Source organism: Mustela nigripes, chromosome 2 (assembly GCF_022355385.1).
Source record: "Mustela nigripes isolate SB6536 chromosome 2, MUSNIG.SB6536, whole genome shotgun sequence".
NCBI lineage: Eukaryota > Metazoa > Chordata > Mammalia > Carnivora > Mustelidae > Mustela > Mustela nigripes.
Window position 1 is genome coordinate 101,541,996 of NC_081558.1, and position 8,499 is coordinate 101,550,494.

The 8,499-nt window shown below is 46.9% G+C and overlaps 1 long non-coding RNA gene across 1 annotated transcript; it reads left to right on the top strand.

Moving 5' to 3' along the window:
- Nucleotides 1–207: 207 nt before the first annotated feature.
- On the top strand, nucleotides 208–5,095 carry LOC132010019 (uncharacterized). The gene is made up of 3 exons (XR_009402121.1): nucleotides 208–322; nucleotides 4,433–4,509; nucleotides 4,907–5,095. It is a non-coding gene; the product is annotated as an uncharacterized LOC132010019 (long non-coding RNA).
- The last annotated feature ends 3,404 nt before the right edge of the window (nucleotides 5,096–8,499 follow it).

Here is an 8,499-nt window from a genome sequence, read left to right on the forward strand (position 1 = left end):
ACGAGTCAGCCACTCAAGTCCCTTCCAGTTCTGACGCTGTCGGACTCTGAGTCTGCCTGGGTGGGTGCCTGATTCCAGAGGGTGCTGGCCCAACGGGCGTTTTGGGGCCAGGACAACAGTAATCTAAGTGCCAAGAGGAACAAGGAAGTAAGGGAATGTTTCAAATTCAGTTTCAATTTGGGCTGCCATGGGAACTGCAGAGGGAAGTCACAGACTGCCCCAGGTCTTCTCCCCAGAGCAGTAAGGCGGTGGCGGTGAGTGAGCTCAGGCCCCTGGGCCAGATAGACGAAATAGAATTGGCTGCCACGGGATCCTGGCCCAGGTGGGTAAGAAGATCCCCTAGAGCAGGGGTCTGTCCAGTCTCCACAGGCCTACAGGGAACTCCCTCTCCTCTCATGACAGGATGGGCCAGGGCAGTGGCTGAGGAAAGTGACATCCACTGGGAAGGGGGACACAGGGGAGGCTTTGAGTCTCAGTTTCTACAACTTTTTGCCACCACCCAAAACCCCAGCCAGGCTTTCACCTTCCGCTGGCCGCTTCTCCCCAGATGTGAGTGCTTGGAGCATTTGCCTCTGCCAGGAGGGCCTCCACGCTCTGTCCACCCTTGCAGAACTCCCCCCATAGCCCCTGCAGGCCCAAACCATCTCTCAGCCTCCCAGGCTAGAGCAGACATCTCCTCCTGGCCAGTTCTCCCGGCTTCAGCCAGAAACCACTGTGAAACCCAGTCTGCAGCAGCCTGGGTGCTCTGACCTCCTATTTCCCTGACCTCTCCTCCCTCCACTGCCCTCCAGTCCCGGGCATCTACCAGATCTCCTGTCAGCGCCTGATCTCACATGTCCCTGACTCATCTCTCCTCTCCCTTGTCATACTTCCCCCTTTTCTCACTACCTACCCCACACACTTTTTGCTAGGTGCCCCTTTGCTAAGAACACTGACCGATGATGACCCCTTTGGCCCTCAGAAAGTTTAACACTTATGAAAGATCCACGTTTCCTAGAGCCCGTAATTCTAGAGCTGGAAGGTGGTCAGTGGGGAGGTTGCAAGGAGCCCAATGGTCTAACTTCTCGGCCCATTACCAGGAGTGAGTGCCTGGCCTCTGGGGAAATGATTCCTGCTAACCAAATCCACGGAGGACCGCTGAGCTATAAACCAGAATGCCCATTTAGTAGCTGAAAACATAAGCTAGAACTCCCAGACTAGCGAAGCACACGATGCCTCTGGATTTCTTCTCCCCTATTCCAGTCAACTAAGCTCCAGTGGTTATTGTCCCTTTGCAAGGATTAGAACACTTGTGTCTGATGACAGGGTGTCTGAGCCGTCATTCACAACTTCTGGGTATGTGGAGACGCAAACTAGCTAGCCTGGGGAGCCTGGAACCAGAATTAGGGGAAAGGGGAGGGAAAAGCTCCATTCCCCCAAAGCAGAACACTGTCCAGTGAGCTGAGTCCTTTTCCAAAACAAGGATTCTTCAAGTCTTCAAGCCAATCAGGTTTGGAGAAGGCTACTTCCTTCCTCCCCACCACATCCCCACCCGGAAATTCACTACGTTATGTTGGCCTAATCGAGGCTCTCAAAGGAACATCATTTTACAAGAAATTTTCCAAATTTCTTTGGCTGCAAAACTGTTCTCCCCCATACTCCCCGAGACTCTTCCCTGGCTAATGCTGGGCTGTGGCTGCAACAGCTTCTGGAAAGTGGAGAGCTCAGCTCCCTTCCCATCAGGCTGCCCTGCCCACTTCAGCCTCCTGGGCCCCCTTTCTTGTTCTCCTTGTTGACCAACCTCTTCAGGCAAATTCTTTCTTTATCCCTATTATTTGCATTGTTTGGCACTATCAAGCCTTCTAAACCCTACTGTCAGCGTGGGAAGCTGTTTTGTGTTTAAAATGACTTCTATACCACCAACAGAGGAGGAAAGCCCTATTGAGTAGAACAAGCTAAAGGAATTCAAGACAAAACCATAAACTGCGGGTGCACTGAGCTCATGAAGGAGCAGATATTCTTGATTTAGAAATGCAGACGTAGTCCAGGACTGAGTTTGGGGATGAGGTCTGAGGAGACCAAGATTGCTCTGACCTATACAGTGAGCAGAACCTGGCGAGTCAGAGATCTTGGAGGGACGGGCAGGGGAAGCCTTGGAAAAGGAGAGGAATCCTGATTGAATCCATAAAAACAGAGACTATCCAGTTAAATTTGAATTTCACATAAACAACAAATAACTTCTTTTTTTTTTTTTTAAAGATTTTATTTATTTTACAGATAGAGATCACAAGTAGGCAGAGAGGCAGGCAGAGAGAGAGGAGGAAGCAGGCTCCCTGCTGAGCAGAGAGCCCAACGTGGGGCTCGATCCCAGGGCCCTGAGATCATGACCTGAGCTGTAGGCAGAGGCTTTAACCCACTGAGCCACCCAGGTGCCCAACAACAAATAACTTCTTAGTATATCTCATGCAATGTTTGGGACATACTTACATTAGACTATTTGTTGTTTATAAGGAATTCAAATTCGCGGACAGGCAGCCCTCAGTGCAGTGTGGCCAATGAGCGAGAGACCACAGTCAGGGTTCTGGGGCAGGTGGGCACCTCATGGGGGTGGGGGACCAGGCCTGGGGATCAAGGAGAGATTTGTCAAGGAGAGAGGCTTTGTCTCAAATGTGGGTTGACCAAGAGAAGGAGAGAAAAGCACAACTGCTTTGTGTAAGGAGGGGGCCCAAGAAGCCATGAGAGAAGAAACTGGAGTGGTGGGGAAGGGGTGAAGTGGGGCAGGTGGGAGGGTTGGGGGAGTGATCTGGCTGGCATAAGAGCATCACTTCCGCCCCCACCACTAAAGGGCTCTCAGTGCCTTGGGGGGGCAGCACTGGACTTGACAAAAGGGGTGGGATGGGACTTGATCCAACTTTCTCTCTAGGCTCCAAGGACAGGATGACTGGTTGACCCTTTGGGTCATTTGTAGTTATATATGTGTGTGTTTGATCTTTTCTATTACATGTTAGTTTTATTATTCCAACTCTCAGAAGCCTGGTGATACCTTATTGTTATCCTAAAAAGGGGCCAAGCCCCAGAGGCATGAAGTGGATTGTTCAAAGTCACTCCACCGAGCCAGAGCTCAAACCCCCAGCACGTTCTACAGCAATTACTGCTATTCCAGCCTCTCTCTCCATAATCATGAGAGAAAACTCTGTGCCTCTGTTTCCTCGTCTATAAAATGCTGACAGTATTGTGTCTCGGGATCATCGTGAGGATCAACTAAAGTGATCTGTGCTTAGAGGTGTCTACCCTGGCCACATGCTCAGTGAGGGCTGAATGCTTTTCTTGTCATCTGTTCACACCTGTGTTGTTTCAAGTCCTCTGAAAAGCTGCTGCCATGACAGGATTAGACACACAGAAGCTTTAATGGAAGGAGTACTTCTGACAGGAAAACGGGAGTTATCTACCGCTGAACAACAAAGTACTCCATAACTCAGTGGCTTAAAACAACATCTAATATTTCCCACAGTTTCTGAGGGTCAGGAGTCTGGAGAGGCCAAGTGAGATGGGTCTGGCCAAGAGCCTCCAAGGCGGCTGTGGCTGGGCTGTCAGCAGTGGGGGCTACAGTCAGCGGCTCATGTGGCCTTTTAACTATTCCCTCCGGTCCTCATCTTGTCAGCTGGAACTGCTCAACAATGTGGCAGCTGGCTTCGGAGGCAGAAAGGGTGACAGACAGACAGAGAGATAGAGAGAAGGCAACCAGGACAGAAGCTGCAGTATTTTTTATAACTTTACCTCAGCAATGACATACTATCATTTGTGCCATGTGCTGCTGGTCACACAGACCAATCCTGGTACAATGTGGGAGGGGACTATATAAGAGCACAAATACCAGGAGGCGGGAGCCATCTTGAAGACTGGCCACCACAGGGAGGGCACCAAAAAGTGAGAAGAACCTTCATATCATGGTGCAGGTCTGACCCCTGTGAGAGAAAGAGGGAAGGAAGGATGGCCGAGTAGGAAGAGTCCTAGACGGGAGCCCTATCTAAGAAGGTTTCTGTCAGGCGCTTAAGATGTCCTTATGGGAGAGTCACCCATCGGGGAAGTCCCACATTTTGCTGGAATGTGCCTTCAGTATACGCTCACTGTGCTTAGGCTCTGGCTGAGAGCAGCACGGGGGACACATGTTGTTTGAGTGAAGGTGGTGGAGAGGCAGGGGGACAGCACTGGGGTGTCCGTTCGTTACGTTCCCTGTAGCAGGACATCTGAGCGGTGCCTGCTCATGGCTGTCACAACACCAGAGTATTTTCTCCCTCCCTCTGACACAACTATTTAATCAAAGAGGCTGTTCTTCAAAAGATAGTATTGTGGTAGAGGGGACTATGGGCCCAGGTTGCTGTGAAGCCGAGGGCCAAGTCAATCACAAGCAAGTGATTTTCTTTTCTTTCAACAAATATTTTCTACATTTCAGCTCTGTCTAGGCCTGAGGACACACTCTCCAACCTGAGCCAGACTGCCAGGGAAACTCATAAGGGCTTCCTGCAGGAGGTAATACCTTAACTGGGTCTCTGAAGCCTGTAGAAATTAACCAGACAAAGAGAAGAACGTGCTCTCAAACAGCAGGAGAAGCATATGCAAACAACCTGAATTCTCCTCTCTGCCCACCCTGGAGTGGGAGAGAACTGGGGGGTCCAGGGGGCCCTGGGCCAGCAATTAGTCAACTAAAGTTCTAGGCAAGTTCCTGGGCCTATCCCTGGCTCCCTGCCTTGTAGGGTTCCCACTGAGAGAGTAATAGAGGGACAGACCCTGGCTAATCAGTCAGTCCTCAGATGTGAGCAGATATGGAAGAAGGTAGGACTGGACTAGGTGGAGGAGGAACCTGGCGGTGGACAGAAAGGTGACTGGTACAGGGAGGGCCAGACCGCAACTCTTCCCTCCCTTCCAGGAGCTTCTACCTGCTCATCTTCCTGAGGGAGCTGACGTGCAGAACCAAGGCACTGAGGAGGATTGCAGGACTGGCGCAGGGCGGGGGTAGGAAGGGAGGAGGCACACCTGTGCTCACAACCGAAACAGTGTGTCCAAGACACCTGCTGTCCTCTCAATGCCCTCACCCCTCTCCTCCTCCCTTCCTCCATCTCCGCCTTCCTTCCTTTATTCCTTTAAAAAAAAATTCAATATACAAGTGTTCTAGAAAGCCTGATGTTACAGAGTGAAAAATCAAATATCAATAAATAACCCTACTAATTATTTTTGCTCCCAGTCTTCTCATCCACACATATATTTTAACACGGCTGGAATAACACTAGATATAATTTTGTATTCAGTTGTTTCATTTAATGAAGCATCTTCAATATCACATGTCTTTATAATTTTATTGAATTTGATTAAGTAGTTCTACTGTAATTTAATTAACTATTCCCTTCTTATTGAATATTGAACATTTAAGTAATTTGTTTATTGGTTGGTTTGCTTGTTTAGCTATTATACATAGTGCTATAGTAAATATCCCAACAGCTTCTCCTTCTATTCATCATTTCCCTAGATAGATTCCCAGAGGTGGTATTATTGAGTCAAAGTTTATAGATCTTTTAGTTGTTCTTACTATATAATGCCAAATTACTTTTCAAAAAATTTGCAGTTAGCAATATATGAGGCTGCCTGTATTAGTCAGGATTCTCTAGAGAAAGAGAACCTCTTTCCCCCCAGTAATATACATTTTTTATATTATACATAATGTACACTTACATATATATATGGAGATAAAAAGAGAGATTTATTTTAAGGAATGACTCACACAATTGTGGAGCCTTGGTGACTCCAAAATCTAATGGAGGAGGCTGGCAAGATGGAGATTCAGGAGGAGTTGCAGTTCAAGTCCAAAAGCTGACTACTGGAGCATTCCCTCTTGCTCAAGATGGTCAACATCTTTTGTTCTATTCAAGCCTTCAACTGATTAGATGAGGATCACCACATTATGGAAAGCAATCTGCTTTACTCAAAATCCACGATTTTTAAAAAGATTTTATTTATGTATTTGAGAGAGCAAGAGAGAGAGAGAGAACATGAGAAGGGGGTAGGGCAGAGGAAGAGGGAGAAGCAGGCTCCTGGCCAAGCTATGAGCCCAGTGAGGGGCTTGATCCCAGGACCCTGAGACCATGATCTGAGCTGAAGGCAGATGCTTAACCAACTGAGCCATGCAGGCACCCCTAAAATGCACCAACTTAAATGTAAATCTCATCTAAAAACACTTTCATAGAAACATCCTGGATAATTTTTGACCAACAGTCTCTCACTGGAGGGACCAAACATGGGGGGAGATATGTGTAGGGAAAATTGTGTTGACTCTTCCTGAGTGCCCAGAGGGACAGCCAAGAGTTAAAGGAGGCTTAAAACTTAGAGAGAGGAAGAAAGAGGAAGATGGCTCCAAAGACTACCAGAAGAAGGCGGCCATGGAGATGGCAGAGACTGTATCATGGGACGAAGCAGAAGGGGATGAATTGGGGAGAGAAGACACAGATGAAGACACTGCACAAGAGAAGGATTTGGGTAGGTATTAGAAATGGGGTGGTGTCCAGGGGCTTCTGTGCCCAAGTTCTCTTACCTTGGTGTCACATCACATCCAACTCCAAACGTGGACTTGTGGATGGATGTGGGTCAGCAGACGTCCAGGCTTGGACAGGTGGCATCACCACATTCTTCTGCCCTGCTGTGACAAGAAGACAAAGGACGATACCAACTTCCAGTGGGTGGGCTTTGGGCCCATGGCCCCTGGTGACAGGCTGACAACAAGAGGGAGGGCCCCATGCAAGGCAGAGCTGTTTGGAGAGGGGAGGGGCCACCTTCATTAAAGGGAGGTTGAGGACTTCATCCTGAAATAGATTCAGACCAACACCAGGAAGGGAGGAATAGAGTGGGGGAAAGGAGGCATGGTGAGCATGGAGGATGGCAGGCAGAGCAGGGATGCCTCTTGGTGGGGCCTGAGGAGCCCGTGTGAAAGCCTCAGTTTGGAGCCCACACTGTACCCCACACTGTGCTCAGTGCCCTCCCTGGAGCACCCATTCAAGCCCACCTCTTAACTATCCTCTGGAAGGGGCTACTATCCTCACCAGCTCAGGAGGAAACTGAGTCTCAGAGAAGTCTAAATCAGTGCTTCCCAAAATGTAGTCCATAGACCCATGCTGGCCACCAGGAGGTAAGGACACCAGTTGAAAGAAGGTGTCTGGAAATTTCTACAGCACTTTGACAGAGAAGTTGTGTATTTTTCGTATCTAATAATAAACAACTGGTATACAACAGCTAGGAATAAACTCCAAAAGAACTGTGAAAAAGTCATATGGTGAAAAATTTTAAACTGCTAATAAGGGACTTTAAAAAAGTCTTGAGGAAATGGGGGAGGACATGTCATGTTCCTAAGCGAAAATCTTTAATGGTGTAAAGATGTTAATTCTCTATATATTCATCTCTGCACTTAGAATTTCTTAGAATTTGAAATTGTGATTCTCGAGTTTATATGGAAAAATAAATTTTGAATAAAAGACCAAACATCAAAACATGAAACTAAAGAGTAATTTCAAGTTTCTAACCCAAGAATTGGTAAATATATCAAGGCAAGGGAATTGTATTTAGAAAAAAACACATGGAAATTAAATGAAGATTTTGACAATGTTCAAACCCTGGTACTAAGTGGAATTCCAAGAAATAATATATATATTTAATAGACATGTCTCTAGGGATGTTTATCTCACTTAGAGTCATTGGAAACATGTCTTATTTGTGGGGCCCATCAATAAATATTCATTGGAAATTTTAAAAAATCTAATTCTACAAGAAAAAAGTTTGAGTAGGTTGCTTCACAAGATAGTGATTTGAAAACTAAGATACTCTTGGGGAAATTGACAACGCTCACAAAGGCTTGGCTAAAATGTGAAGGGTTGGCAAAATATGGCCCATAGCGCCAATTCAACTGCTGCTTGTTTGTGTAATTAAAGTTTTAAGGGAATGCAGCCAGGCCCATTCATTTTCAGACCATCTATGTCTGCTTTCATGCGCTGATGGCAGAGTTGAGTAGTTGAGACAGAGACCATATGGCCCTTTACAGAAAAAGTTCGCCAAGTTGCTCTGTATGATCAAAGTAGAATAAATCAAAAGTGCAATGAAGGGTAGCTAACTTATGCCATCATTTACTTTTTCTCAGAAGAAATGTCCTAGGTGGGGCACCTGGGTGGCTCAGTGGGTTAAAGCCTCTGCCTTTGGCTCAGGTCATGATCCCAGGGTCCTGGGATCAGGTCCCACATCGGGCTCTCTCCTTGGCGGGGAGCCTGCTTCCTGCTCTCTCTCTGCCTGTCTCTCTGACTACATGTGATCTCTGTCTGTCAAATAAATAAATTTTTTAAAAACTCTTAAAAAAAGAAATGTCCTAGGTAAGCATCGTGCTTATTTATATAAGCACGTGCTTTATAATCATAAAACAGTTGTAAATCCACCCTACAGTTGAATAATAAAAGATAAAATAAAATTTTGGAATATGATTTTTTGCAA